Source organism: Rhipicephalus sanguineus, chromosome 2 (assembly GCF_013339695.2).
Source record: "Rhipicephalus sanguineus isolate Rsan-2018 chromosome 2, BIME_Rsan_1.4, whole genome shotgun sequence".
NCBI classification, from domain to species: Eukaryota; Metazoa; Arthropoda; class Arachnida; order Ixodida; family Ixodidae; genus Rhipicephalus; species Rhipicephalus sanguineus.
This window is the reverse complement of record NC_051177.1, coordinates 123,599,231-123,614,760: the sequence shown is the minus strand read 5'-3', so window position 1 is coordinate 123,614,760 and position 15,530 is coordinate 123,599,231. Positions and strand designations below refer to the sequence as shown.

Here is a 15,530-nt window from a genome sequence, read left to right as displayed (position 1 = left end):
TTCTCGTTAGAACTGAAGCACGCATGCAATGCGCTCTTTAAGTCCCCTGCGCATGTGCGAAGCAAAAAGCAACGCTGCAAATATGAGATGTACGCTGCTGCCTACGTTATTCACGCTGTGGAAGATCACACGAACGCAGAATAAAAGCTCAGAGAATAAAGTTTCCTGGTAAAACCAAGGCGAATTCCACGACGGTACACTTAAACACGGCTGTTTATTCACGGGTCGATACTAGTTTAGCTAGCGTTGGCTTCAAGCGCATTCGCCAAGGGCTTGCCGGCTCGCTGTAGCGCGAGTCCTTAGTGATCAGGGGCCTAGGAAAAATATTTTGAGGTCAAATTTCGCGCTAGTGCCAACAAAATGACGTCACTTTTTTACCGGATATTGCGTCACATCCGCTTTATTTTTTGTTCCGCCGGAAGTGTTCCCTCCTCACACAGGTGGCGCCAAGCCCCATGAGCAGCTGATGAGCAGCCATTTTCTGAACGTATGGGCTTCTATGGAAGCTTCGCTACCATTTACATTTACCTTGGAGAGAGCGTCGACGAGGCGACGGGGAGTCCACCTCCGGCAGCCAAGGAGACAAGCTGCTCGGAAAACCGCTTGTATACCCAATCGGGCCTGGGGCCCTTTGTTTTCGGGTCGCGTAATTTAATAAAGACCCTTCAATAACCATCGCCGAGTCCGGAGTCTCCTGCATCCCCAACAGCACATACAAACAATCGTTATTGTGTTCTTAACCTGAACTTATTTGTTAATTCACAAGTGCGTGGAAAATCAAGGGGCGTATATTGATCAACGTAGGTACTTTACTTGAGGTCGGGAGGCACCAGAGTAGGGATGTAGGCTAGTGCTGAAACTGAAGCTGAAAAACGATGCACATCACATCGTCCTCCCCAGCTTGAGGTGCTTTTATCTTTCTTTTGCGGAATTTCTTTGTTTGTTTCGAAACTTTGCGGACAAGCGAAGCTGTATGAGCGTGAAAAACTTGACATGGAAGCTTCTTAACTTTTGTGTTTCTTTTGTCTTTTGTCCACTTCAATTTCTTCACATCTATGTCACGATTATTACAATACACTTTAAAGAGTACAGTTAACGTCCCCTACAGCTTCCTTGGCTTAATTTTCTGGTGTTTTTCATTAAGGTTTTGTCAAAGAAAGAAGCGAGCCCTCAAAATTCCCGAAATTCCCTTTTTTCATTCACTTTTGTGTGTACGATTCCCAAACCACGATGGTACATTCCGCAGACAGTTCGAAATGTTCTACCAAACAAACGAAAACGAAAATAACTCTGGGTACATAAGCAGGTAGGGGAGAAATATGAGAGATTACCACTCGGCGAATAAGCAGGCATATACGAAATATATATATATATATATATATATATATATATATATATATATATATATATATATATATATATATATATATATATATATATATATATATATATATATGACTAGTATAGGCCCTATTATCATGCATATATATTTTATTAATGAAGCCAACTCGATGAGAAAGCGTATAAACTTCAAGCGTACAAACTTCAATAAACTTATTTATTTCGATCTACCACATTAACGTAATTGGTATTCGTTGCGAAAGTTAACAGCGTCGTCGAATATAGTTATTTGTTGTTGCTAAAGCAAAAAACGTCTTACACGCGTGCGTGTAAGGTAATATGTAAAAGAGTGGGAAAGCATTGTTACATCAAGATGTATAGATATTACACTTTACAGTGCATGCGTGCGCTATTGTAATAAGTTAAACACTAAAAAAAGAGCGATCTTCCCAGTGTTTACACCCCGCACTGTCTTTATAGAGACGTAACGGAAGCCTATTACACATCGCAGCTGTGGAGACAGCTGCACGCTGGGGTCATGGATCGCGTGGGGTGCGGATGGGAGCGCGGATCTCCTGCGTGTGCTCGGTGCATCAACAAATGGAGTGTATTACAGGCTTGTTAAAAGCATTTAGATATCTTGCTGCATTTCGAATCGTTATCCCATTGCTATCTGCGAGCAGGCAAAACATACTGTATAAAGACACTTAAAGGGGTCATGAAGCACCCCCTTGGGCTGACTGAAAAAAACATCCTGCGGAAAGCTGACACGGCTATGAACTGCTCTGCCAAATATTACAGTCGTGCGCGCCGCGTAATGGCCACAAGCGGAGCGCGAAGTTGCCGTTTCCCCAGGCACCTTCTTTTCAAACAGAGGCCATTTCTCACTCTCGTCGGTGGGCGGGGCGTCTGTCCGCTGTACGTCGCAAGAGACATAGCATGCTTATTGGCCGATAGCCGACGTAAATCGAGAGCGGCGTTCGGATCAGATGCGCTTCTTGCCGCGGTGTGCCGGCACTTGCCGGCGCCGCACTCCTCAGTACACGGTAGCCGCACTCGCGCAAGCGAATCACAGCGGGAGAGCGATCGCGTTTCATGACGCGCGCTGGCGTAACTTCTTTCCCCCATGCCATCCCTCCCTGTCTAGCTTCCAGTGCGCTCGTCGGCACGAGAAAAGAGAGAAAGCGCTGGGAGCGTGCGCCAAACCCCCGTAACTCCGCTGATTCTTGACGGATTCGAGAAATTTTTGCGGCAATCGATTCGGGAGGCAGTACACTCTGATACTGAGGCCATTAGATCATTACTTGGAAAAGTGGTTCATGACCCCTTTAAGTGAAAGAGTGAATCGGTTTGTATTGATAAACTGTACTCTGGGAACCATAATGTCGCTAATTTCACCATTGCATGTTTATTGCTATAGGAGAAAAATATGGTCAAAGTTTAATTGAAATGGCTGCAGGTGACGTCACGGATTTCAAAGTGCATTTTTTCGTATTTTGGCGGCATTGGCTCTACGAAATTTCCTGCAAGTTGGTGTGTTAAGTCTATGGCGCTCTTAGAGCACAATTTACTTCATTTTTACTGATTATGAACAACGTGGGTCCTAGTAGACGCCGTCAAAGTGTATGACGTCACGACATTTGGTGCAGGAATTTCACCTGCATTTTGCGTTTTGCGTGTTTTTTCGCTCACCAAGCGTCTTCTCGCGGCATGCGTGGTGATTTCGGAATTGTGAAAGACTAATTTGCTAATATGAGAAAAATTGTTTTTCTTTTTAGAGTCCCTTTAAGTAGGCCGTGCTCAGCACAAACGAGTTATGCTTTTCCTGCGCTTTCACAAAACATAGAATGAAAAGGAAACTCTAAACCTCTTCATTTTACTAATTACTTAGGTCCTACATACTGTTCGGTAGTTCATATGTTACTACATTCTACATAAGAAGATGTCTATGTCATGCAAGTGTCAGCAGACTCACGTGTGTTTTAGCTACCGTTAGTAAAGCTATTGTGTCGTTTACTTCTAGCATAATTTTTTTTTTTAATTGTTCAAGTCACCGATAGACAAGTATAGTACTGTTGGTCAACTCGGAACAGTAGCGCAAAAAATCACACAGGCGACGACAGAGCAAGACGGGACACAGCGCTAAACTAACATCTCAGTGTTTATTCCAGTTGAGGTATTGGTCAACGTTGAAGAATGTTCCGGTGAGCGTATGTCCAGTAACTATACACCTTTTCAACGTAGGCTCCCTGGGTGCCGCCATAATCTCCTCTGGGCTGCTGAAAATATGTTACCCCCCCCCCCCTCCCATACATACACACACAAAAATGCAAAGCCGAGGCAGTGACGCTAGCGTGCGTCAGCCTTTGTACTCCCGTGTCACAGTCCATAAAGGAGGTGCTCTCCATCTCTGTCGAAAAAAAAAATGTGTATATTGTACGGCTTATGATCTGTCTATTCCCATAGCCTTGCTGCACTTACACCTCGCCTCTACCAAAATGTGCAAAGATAATTCAATAAGAAGCACAGTCTTCGATTCCAGCAATGAGCAACCACTGCAGAGCGTCTGACTTACCGCAAGTCGCAACCTTTAAAGACGGCACGTAAGAGGGGTGGGCACTAAGGGAACAACGGCAGAATCCGGAGCTCTCGACACCTCTTCCGCAAATAGCGTAGGGGTGCCGCCCCCTGAGCCGTGCGTATAAATACCTTTTCACCGCTTCACAGTTGCATCGCCATTAACAGAAGCCGATATAAGCCCGTCGCTACAAGACAAAAGGCCACGCCCAAAGATTTCAAATTATCCCTGTACTGTTTCAGCCGAAGCAATGCCACAACTCTGCAAGTTTACTAATGTCATTCCTGGCGTAATACTATTTCGTGAAGGAGTGGTTATGCGTGTGGCAATATATATGCGTCATACGTGCGCCGGGGTAATGCCGGAAGAAAGAGGTCCGTGCTGTAGAGACCTTACGACAATCCCACTCGTTTGTCATGGCTCATTAAGGCCACACCAATGTCCCCAAGCCCGGTAAGATTGCCACCCTCCGGATTCTCGACGAAGTGTATAGTTTTAGCATCATGAATGTGTTCTATGCTAGAAACATGTACCGCGAGCTGTGCTTACGTCCGTATCGCTTCATAAATGACAAAGTATACTTGTGCGCACCACGTACATAATTTATATTCTGTGACATAGCGCGCGATTCTTGGGTGCTATTTCCTCGCGTTCCCACGCTCCCGTGCCTACTTGTATTTCGTTAGAATCGTGCATTCCGTGGCTAATCACATGAGCGAGGGAAAGCGAGCACTAGCTTTGCTTTTGCAACCGTTAATAAATGGCTCTTTCCGCATGGACGAGGCTGGGGGGGGGGGGGGGGGGGTGGACAGAAGCGGGAGCGAGCAAGCCCTACACAACAGTTATCAGATCAGAGTTGATCTTACGCGAATATGGCACATCTCATGGTGTCTATGTCTCGCCAGTTTTGCTATGCCATACTGATACCTCGGTTAATAATACGACCGCAACGGCAGCCTGCCATTTATGCCACTCGTATCATGTCATCACATGCACGACATGCACGTCATGCGATATATCATGACACGCCATTCTGGAATATACCAAGCTAATGAAGCAAACAAATACTTCGGAGAACTATACAAACGTCACATACCTATGCACCCGAGACTAATTCTTGGAGATTGTCCACTTATTCCCCTGTCTAATGTTATCAGTTTCTTAAAGAAAAGCGATTTTTACATAAGCTTTGGAGTTACACATTTACTGGTCATTACAAAACGCCCTGTCTGTGGCGCAGCTTAGCCTCAGTTGCTTTTGCACCGTAAAACTCAATTTAAGTAATGCAATATGCCAATTGTGCCATTCTTGTCATGATACAGATGACACGAGTACCGCGTAAGTCATTTCGTGATATGTCATGCGTGTTTGTCATGCACACACTGCATTATGGCCCATTAACGAATAAGGTAATGAAATACAGCATCACGAAGTATTATAGATAGATAGATAGATAGATAGATAGATAGATAGATAGATAGATAGATAGATAGATAGATAGATAGATAGATAGATAGATAGATAGATAGATAGATAGATAGATAGATAGATAGATAGATAGATAGATAGATAGATAGATAGATAGATAGATAGATAGATAGATAGATAGATAGATAGATAGATAGATAGATAGATAGATAGATAGATAGATAGATAGATAGATAGATAGATAGATAGATAGATAGATAGATAGATAGATAGATAGATAGAAACTTGGATCGGCAGCGAGGTCCGTGGCTTCGAGTTAAAAAGAATTGCGAGTCAAATTTGCCGCCTCTCCGCTCTTATTGGCCAAGGGTATTGTCACGATCTCATTGATTGAGTCATTACGGTAAAATATGTCAGTGTGAAAAAGAAAACACAAATATTCCACCAAGAACATGTTAGACGACATCTGCACCAACACTATTCATCGTTGAAGGAGAAAGATCACGCTAAGAACAAAAGTGACAAATTTACCAATCAATCAATCAATCAATCAATCAATCAATCAATCAATCAATCAATCAATCAAGCAATTTTATTGTGACATAATAAGTATCATAACAAAGCCAAAAGTAATACAGACCAGGATGTCCAAAGTACAAAACTGCAACTGGACCCTCGGCGAAGGTTACAAATAAATAATACAAGAATTAGCAGCAGTTTTCAACAGTAAAATATAAAGGAAGCAATGCGCATGCCATAATAAAAAAATGCATGAAATCCAATAACACATAATCTGATAAATATATACAGTATATAGAAACAGAAATCTAGTACAACATTATAGGACTCTTGTACAACGAAGGAAAAAGGCAGATAAAAAATTTAACAACTACTACTTTCATGAATTTTTCAATTATATTAAGGAAACTTTAGCATTTTATTGATGTAGGTAAATTATTCCATAATTACATTGCAGAGAAGTTTGGAGATGATTTACATCTCCAACAAGGTAACGTAAAAAGGTTTGTTACATTTCAGCAGATGCGTGAGTTATTAGCTTAATATATAAGAACTAAAACAATCGCGAGGCAGGAAAAAGTGGGTTCAGTATATTTATCTGCAGTTTTCATTATTACACCGCCTCAACTAGTAAGTATACGTTCGTGAAAGCGGTCAGTGCACATAACTGCTCACGTGCCTACCTCGAGAAAGGATGGAACATTATTGAGAAGAGACGCTCTAACTGAGAAGGCACGTCTTCCAGCGTTTTAAAGAACAAAAAAAGACGACCGCGATAAAAAATTGAACAACGCTGCCGCATGTTCCTTGTCAAGCATTGCCAATTCTAAGTAAACGTTTTGTTCCGGTGTAATAAAAGTGCTAAACCTAATTGCTGCCCTTCCCGTAGCCTTTTAAGTCAGCGTGAGATAAAGGTGTGTAAAGCCAGTGTTAAGTTCGAACACGCGGACACTACTCTAGCTTTGAGCTTAGTAAAAAAGAAATGGAAAGGCAAAGAAAAAAAAACCATTTCATATTGCGCGATTGTAATATAAAAACAAGAGAGGCCTTACTCGTGGCTTCAAAACATTTTACGCAATCGGAAATCGCGTCAAAATCTGCGGTTACCTAACGCAATTGTCTCGGCAAATTTCTAAAATTAAAATAAGAAAACTTATAAATATAACAGTAATAAAACACAGAAAGAAGAACATAGGTTCAGCACTCAAAATATTTACTGAATCAATTTGTTAAATATCTTCGCGTAATTGATGCTAATATAAAACAAGTGTGGCAACGTACGTTTATTCTCGGGTCAGATACAAGGCTTAACGTAGCTGGCATAAAAAGGTATGCGGCAGGCAAAGTATGTAGCGAGTATTGGCAGCGAGTTCAAGAAACGCATGAGCAAATGACGTAGAAGACCTGTTTTTCGCCCGCGCTCGCCCGAAAGATAAATGGAGCCGGGGAGGAACAGGAAAGAACAAATAAAAAAGGCATCCGCCGCGCGACTCGGGCACAGCGAGATGACCTTGAAGCCTCCGAGCAAAAGAAAAAATGTTATTAAAAAAATAAATTTTGGCAGCGGTGGGATTCGAACCCACGCCCCCGGAGAGACTGGTGCCTAAAACCAGCGCCTTAGACCACTCGGCCACGCTACCGACGAGAAGCGAGAGCTTTCCGCGCCCGGCAGTTCGCTGCAATGCAGCTGCGTATGTGACGACGCTTGCACACGTGTCGGAAACCGGTGTGCGACAACATATGTTGTATTCCGAGGACGACGCCTTGCGAACGGTAACGCCACGTCGTATATGCCGGGAAACTTTGTATATGCTGTGAAACTGCCGCCAGTGGTCGCGTTAGAAAAAAATTAACGCTATTATCTCGTTATGAAAGTGATTGGGGAACATAAAGATAAATATACCCCCTTCATTTCGTTTATGTCTTTAAATAAACTGAAATCCTCAAAGAAAGAAAGTAGCTAAAAAGAAACAGCTTGACAAGATCTTTATATTCTGAGCACAGTCCGCCAGGGAACATTTGCCATTTTGCGGTAAAAAAGCCAGTCCACAATACAAATTATCTTTTCAGCAGTAAAGAGAGGGTGGAGAAAGAGTGTTGGCTATTAATTGCACTATAAAGGTAACGTATGCGCAGAGAAAGATATAGGCCGGAAAAAAATGAACTAGGATTGAAATTATATTCGGGTTTACAGCTGTCACCAAGCGCTAAATTTAGTATGCAGATTTACGTAGACCACATTTTCTTTTTTTATTCCCAAGGTTCAATTTTCATTACCATATGAGAGAGAATGTCAGTATTATAAGTTGATTATATTGGTAAACATCTCCGCGCATTCTCTTTTCTCAAAATTCTTTCTCTTGTCCTCTATACTGCACCAAATTTGACCAGGTTTCTTGCACTCAAAAAGATAATTGAAGATACGTAGACTGCGGAGAGCGTATTTCTGAATGAGCCCGTCGAAATGGCACACGAAAGTACTTCGAAATTGCAGATTTAATAGCATCTCAGTTTGTCAAACAACACTTATCGAGCATAAATAAAGTATCATATGCTTGTTTAAAAGCAATAATAACTTTTGAAGGAGTATATGGCAGCTTTTTAATAAAGTAGGCTCTTGCAGAGTCTTTGTAAGGCTAATGATAAGTTTCTCTGAGATTTCGCACTTCACACCAGCCCGTTTCAGACAGTTTATTCTATATTTTTACGGAACTGTGACATCTGATCTTGCTGCAGAAATATGTGTTTGGAAACTTCCTGCCTCGGTTCACTTTGCGGTAAGCTTCGTCTTAAGGGAGGGGGGGGGGTCGAATTCATTACGTTTATTTCTTCAATAAATTCGCTTTTTTACTGGCCGGCCACCTTCCAATCAGAGTGGCTGAACTTTTTTTATGTAAACAATCTAGCGAAAGATCATCTTGCGAACGTAGACCATATTCTTTGCTGCTTCCAGTGTCACTTATTGTAATCATGTAACTGATTTGTCAAAGCTTAAAGTTAATATGCACATATATGGCATTGCGTGCGTGCACGTGGGTTGGGTCAGTGACCTATCTCGTCTGAATATCTTATACGTGGTCGTCATCTCATAACACGAACGCTGAAAATTTTAAAGAACCTGTCACTTTCTTTTACCCGTTACTTGCTGGTTTCCATTAGCGCCGCATTTTAACAGACCTTATTCTTATTATTATTATTACTAAATCCTTGTTAGAGACGTTGACATCTCCTAAAGGTGCCGGCCACCTTGCTTCATAGAAGTGCGGTACAAAAAAATATATATGCACAGTCACTTCAGCACGATTAAAAAGAAGACCACAGCCATGAGTTGTTTACTGCAGCTCTTCTATTTGTGAAAGACATTCGTTGTAATTAACTCGACGACGAGGCTAAGGTTAGCCCGTGGCGTGCGGATGCGCCGGAACTTTCAGCGACGCCCTCCTTGGCATCACTCCAGGTACGAACGACCGCGTTCTCGATTAGCGGCTTCTGGCGAGTTGCCGTGACACCACCGCCTTCTTTCTTTCTTGACCTTATATTCGCGGGGCGCTTATCATACTACGCAGCTTCTTTTCCTTATTTTTATTACACAAGCGCTCCTCTTCGAAACGTATACCCTTTGTAATGAAAAAAAAAATGAATAAATCGGAACTTATCGTTTCAATTGCGCGTTAGACTCACGTTGGTATGGTGAAATCGAGCGTGCATCGTTCCCTCCTTACTTGTTCTGGCACTGATAAAACAAGCAAACGCTCGCAGCTGTCTTCGGCAATACCACTTATGATAGGAATGAGCAAACGAAATACAGGATTTTTGCTATCACTTTAACCTATTTTGAAAGACATTGCAGCGTTAGGAATGTTTAACGAAAGACTTGTGACGCAAATAGAACAAGGGAAGAAAATGAGAGAAGACGGGATACATGGCAACGGACTGGCGCCTTATCCTGTCTTCACCCGCTTTTTTTTTTTTGTCCTTGTTATTTTGCGTCACAAGTCTTTGGTTAAGCTATGTACCCTGTCGCCCAACGTTACACTCTGCTAAAGCCTTAGGAATGATTTTTTGCGTGCTTGTCGGTCACCTTCTGGAATACGCTCCTGTTGTTCATTACGTGTAGTTCAGGCGTTCGTTCAGCAGAGCTCCCTATGGGCCACGAGAGGTGTAGTCTAGGAACTCTGGCATGCCGTTATATATATACTGCATCGATCGCCGGCAATCCGCCTACGTGCTGCCTTCTTCCGGACCATGCAACCACTCTCGACAGAGTAGGTTATATGTAATTGCATTGCGCTGGGAGCTAAGTTTATCGCTAGCACCAAACCACTTGATATCTGCGCTATCACTCAATTGCACCGTAGTGCTTCAGTAAAGCCTGCAATCTCTTTGCCAAGCAACTAAAATAAGCGCTGCGAAGACGACCTGGAAAAGTCGCAACGGGCAGCATTTGACGCGTATGTATGAGGTATAGTTTTAATGACCGCCAAATGTGCGGCCTGCAAAGTAGAAGGAGGTTCAGGAAAGAGGAAGGGAAATTCTTATACGCCTGTTTGTAGGACAAAGCTACAAATTATCGAATTTCCTGCAGATTTTCTTTGTAAAATAAAAGCTTCCCAGTTGACGAAAAATTCGTCTTGATCCGGATTCTAACAATACATACAAACGGGTGGATAACAGCTTTTTTTTCCTCTTTCGTACACTGCACTCTACTTAAGGGACATAGCGCACTATCTGAAGCTATTTGGTCAAGCTATCAAACCGTGATGTCATTAATGTGACGAGCGGGCCATATACACTACGTTTCTCTGTAGACATGATAATTGACCACGCATTTTACAGTAATAAGTTCACTGCGACACCCCAGACTCTTTCTCGTGAACTGCCTGCGCAATATAGTCAGCAGGGACTCAACGTCCCTAATAAGTTGAGCCACATAGGCAGACCTGACTAAACTGAACCTTTCCGTTTCGTGTAATTTTGAAGATAACCAACCACAATAGATGTTGGGTACAATTGAGTTCGTGCTAGTGCTTTTCTTCGAAGCCAATTTTATGAACGTAATACACAGCACTATTCACAACACTGCAGTGAAACAGCGGTGAATTCCGCAAAGGAACACAGCAAGGCTTCTAGAATAGCGAACAAGGGCGAAAAACCTGAAAAATTGCTCAGCGAGTTATGAAACGGAAAGCTCTAATATGTTAAGAAATGAAATGTTGACAACATGCATAAGAGCCAAATATTTTCCATGATATACGCAGCCCAGGAAGGAGGAAGGAAGGAAGAAACAAGCGGAAAGACAGAGAGGTTAGCCAGTTCTTAGACCGGCTGGCTACCCTGTGCTGGGGGAAGGGGTAAGGGGGATAAAAGATGATAGCAGGACTCCACAGGACTATAGGTGACAATAAGAGATCAAGAATTACGTATGCACTGCAGGATGTAATTGGTTGATGCCATATAGACAGGATCAATTTGACATCGCCGTAAGAGACCTTCATCTTTTAGTATATATAAGATGGCTCTATTATGATTACGATACACTCTAGTAGCACTTGCTGTTAGGCTAGTTGGTGCGTCTTCAGTAAAAAATAGTAAACTGATGCGCCAAAAACACGACCACGCAACACAGAGACAGGATATAGTCAGGGGAGCGCCCGTCCCGTCTACGTGTTCTTGTGCGGTCGTGTTTTTGGCGCCCAAGTTTACTATTTAAACTACTGGCAATCATGATGTTGAGGTTGGTGCCGTTTTCAAAATTCTTCACGAAAGCAGGCGTCTTGAATACGCTGTTGAGCTTATTTTCGCCTCTGTGTCACGCGTACTAATCTTGCTCCTTATGTGAAATCTATGGTGTTGCTATGTTTAAAGTAAGCAATGCTATTCGCGATTATGTCGAAGCTACGCTGCCACCACCTGCGATGAGACGCCAAAAAATCACACTGTTACCTCCACTAAACTTTGCGCGAGATCTTATTTAAGCGTTCACCGAAACCCCAGCAATAAGTGCATGAATGCTGTACTGGTTCAGAAATAGTATATAACCCCCCCCCCCTCAACTCAAAGTAAAAAAAGTTGAAATAAATGACCACGTCTTGACAAATGTGTTTAAGATTTTTGTTTTGTTCTCAAAACACTCATATCTCTCGTAGAGAAATGAATGAATGAGGTTGTATGTCGTTCTTGATAGCTTGAGGCCTGCAATCGTACACTTTCTACATGTAGGTTTTCGAAATAAGATGTCGAGTAAGCGATATTCAATTTTCCGTATTTCCATATCTCTCTACTGGGGCATTACGCTTGCTCTAAGGAGATTAAGAATAACATATTTTCGGGAATACGGAGCACTTTCACGTCGCTTTTGCCCGCTTTACGCTCCCTTCTTTTGTTGAACGTACAATTTCATCGTGATGAATAATGAAGGACAGATAGCCATGCAGTGATATAGTGAACAGCACGCAGTATATGTTGCGTGTGCCGATTATTTATGAACACCGAAATATCTGCCATTATGAACTTGCAATCTGAATACGTAGTTTCTTACAGCTAAACACAATTTATTTTTTACTTTTTTGTATGAGGGTCGTCTGCAATACTTCATATCACTGATATATGGTGCGGCGCGTGGAGCTATATAAGCGCGACCGTGTGTATCACTGGCTTCATAACTCAGCTGAAGTACAGTCTACAATATGACCTCAAACACATCGCATCTGAAGGTCACCTTTTCGCAGGTAAGTTTGGCCTGGCCTTTCATTAGTGAGCTTATAGCGGGCTAATATAGCGGGCGCTTATATCTGCTACAATAGTAGAACTACATAACCACATAGGAAATGAAGTCATTCTATTTTTGCGTGGCAAGCGATGTTTTCTTATTTGTAATATTACAACTTATTTGTACCGGATAGAATGATAGTAAGTCTTCCACGAGGAGGCACACAATAGTTGCAACAGAAGTTAGAATAAACATTGGAGAATCCATTGGAGAATGCTTTACGATTGACTTTTTTAGCATGTGGCTTCTCTTCTTTTCTCACTGACTCTCATTTGTGGGAATTTGAGTCAGCAAAGACAAGACGCTTCGAAAACAAGTCGCATCACTCAGCTTTTTCTTACCCCTAAATTACCTTTCTATTGTTTTACCTTTTTCACGAAACATTTCTCTTCGCAATTTTTTTTTATTTCATCCACTTCGGGAGTGAATTGCGACGGACTGCCTGTAAATATGTCAAAATTACGCAACTTTATTCTAAGGCACTCAATATTCTACTGCAAGAAAGACAAAGTGGTAATGCGTTGATATGTACATATTTTCATTAATTAACCGCAATTAGTGTGTAATTGAAGATATATTTGTAGTTAGCTCCGTCATGTTCGATTCTTGTGTACGAATAACCAGATCTCATGCTCGAAATACATTGGCAATTTGTCATCGGTACTATTCATTCCGCGAAAAGAGAAGTTATATGTTTGGCGTCACTCCCGGAGCGCGGCACGTCGAACAACTCGTCGAGCACAGCATACCGTCTTAAACAGTGTGACTGTAACAAGGAAAAAAACGGGGCAAGATTCTGACAGCACACAAGACGAAGAAGGAACGACGACACTGCACCAGCTAACATGGTATAAGGAAGCAAGCCAACTTACCTGTTCTCTTTGTACATAAGCTTTATATTTTAGCTAAGATTGTATGATAACGAAAGTCATGTTTCTACCCCCCCCCCTTCATAATGCCTTTGGCCTGGAGGGTCATACGATGTAAATAAACAAATAAATAAATTAATAAGAAGATAAATTAAACAGCGCTGTTGTCGTCCCTTCTTCGCCTTGTGTTCCGTCAAAATCCTGCGCTGCTTTTTTACCCCTTCTTTCAAGCATGAGCCATCTAGCCCAAGCTTCAACCCTAGCACCGAAGTGATCCCTGCAGCAATATGCCGAACAATGAAATTAAATGAGCGCTCGTTAAATTAGCTCTTGTAGCGTGTACAAATGCACACATTGAGTTGCAATACACGGGAAGTAACATGTGACGTGCACCTTTAAGTTTCATGTGCACACAAGGAAGTTTATTGCATACTAGTAACAACAGTTCAGGTGAGTACAACTGCGCCGGGTAACAAAAAAAAATTGGTTTAATGGCACGTACAAACAGGAAGGCACAGGTACGATGTAACTAATGCACTCAGACACTACCACAGACAACGGGTCTCTGATAGAAAAAAAAACACAGGCTAAATTTGCACAGATACTCACATGTCAGTTTGGAAGGAGTGCTGGATTTATACTCCAAACATGCGGCGATCACGCGTGTCGCCGACTTAGGCCGGCCCATATGATGTTTGACTCATTTTTTCCCCTTCCCATGCGCTTTTAATGTGCAATTGCGTCGACACTTAAGTGGGTGAATTGGAATATGTGGTTGACCTATCGTGCAGGATAGGTATGCACTACATCTAGGAATCTACATCTGCATCCGCAGTTTATCGCTCTAGTGCACATGAATATCGCAGTTGATAACGTTATCACGATGGGCTCATAAGGTCACTCATAAATCATTTTAGCATCAGAGCCAGTCTTTTATGCAAACGTGCGGCAAATGCACTGCTTTTCAGCTTGCCATCGGTTCTAAACATCCCCATTTCGTAAGCAATGAAGAACGAAGTTTACGGTAATATCAATGCATTTTGCGTGGTCGCGCAGTGACGGGTTTATCCAGAACGCGGGGAGGGGGGACGGGGGCTGCTTGTCTGCAACAGGTCATGGGGTTTTGTTTCATGTGGAATAATTTCTAGGGGGTGCCGAGATCCTCCAAGGGGAGGAGATTCTAGGGGTGTTCGAAAGGGGGGGGGGGTATAGATCCCTGGGATCAGTTTTCGTCGCTTCGTTAGTGGTCTTACAGGCGTCGTATACCTCGACAGTGCGCAATACGATCCCGACAAAGAATCATATGCGTTTATCATTACTAAATGAAAAGGGTTATCAAGATGTGGAATGACGCGACATTGTCATTTCTATTCAGAACAGTGCATGCCCCACGGTGTAGCATATGCAAAGCTTCTCAGCAGAAACTCTAATGTGTTTGCAGTGCACAATGTTTACGCCAACAACGAAAGGCAGAACGCTGTATTATCTGCTCCTTGAGAGGAGCGTGTGACGCTGCGTGCACTTGGCTTCGTCGTATTCGCAGCGAAATGCACTGCGTCGTCTCTGGACGTCTTCCTAACCTAAAATCTGAGGCTTGCGCATACGCCATCGTTACCGCGAGAGCACAACGGCTCAAACACATCTCGTACGTCTGTATATCTGCTACCAAAGTATAAAAATGCCTACTAGAAGAAATGTCGTACCAGAATAATCACCACGCAGAACTTATAGCTGAAAGGCTCAAATAGCCTTTAATTATAGAAATAAGCGCGACGGGCCATACTACGCGGCTATCCTTTGTTACTGGTGTCAAGCTTGCGAAGATCACTGTCCGAAATGCCCAGCTCCTGCGGAGCGAATGCACGCCACCAACTTTGGGCGTGTTCTCGGCAAAAGCTGTCCACGAAAGTGTGCATTTGAATGTGAACTTGAAAGGTAATGACTATGAACGCTGGCTAATGGACAACTCGTTGCACTGGCAAGAGGGCGCTATCTATATTTCACTTATCAGCCCTTTTTTGCCAAC

At 42.6% G+C, this 15,530-nt stretch overlaps 1 non-coding gene across 1 annotated transcript; it reads right to left on the bottom strand.

Annotated features, from left to right (window-relative positions):
* Window positions 1–7,424: 7,424 nt before the first annotated feature.
* Trnal-uag (transfer RNA leucine (anticodon UAG)) lies at window positions 7,425–7,506 on the bottom strand. The gene has a single exon. It is a non-coding gene; the product is annotated as a tRNA-Leu (tRNA).
* Window positions 7,507–15,530: the final 8,024 nt, after the last annotated feature.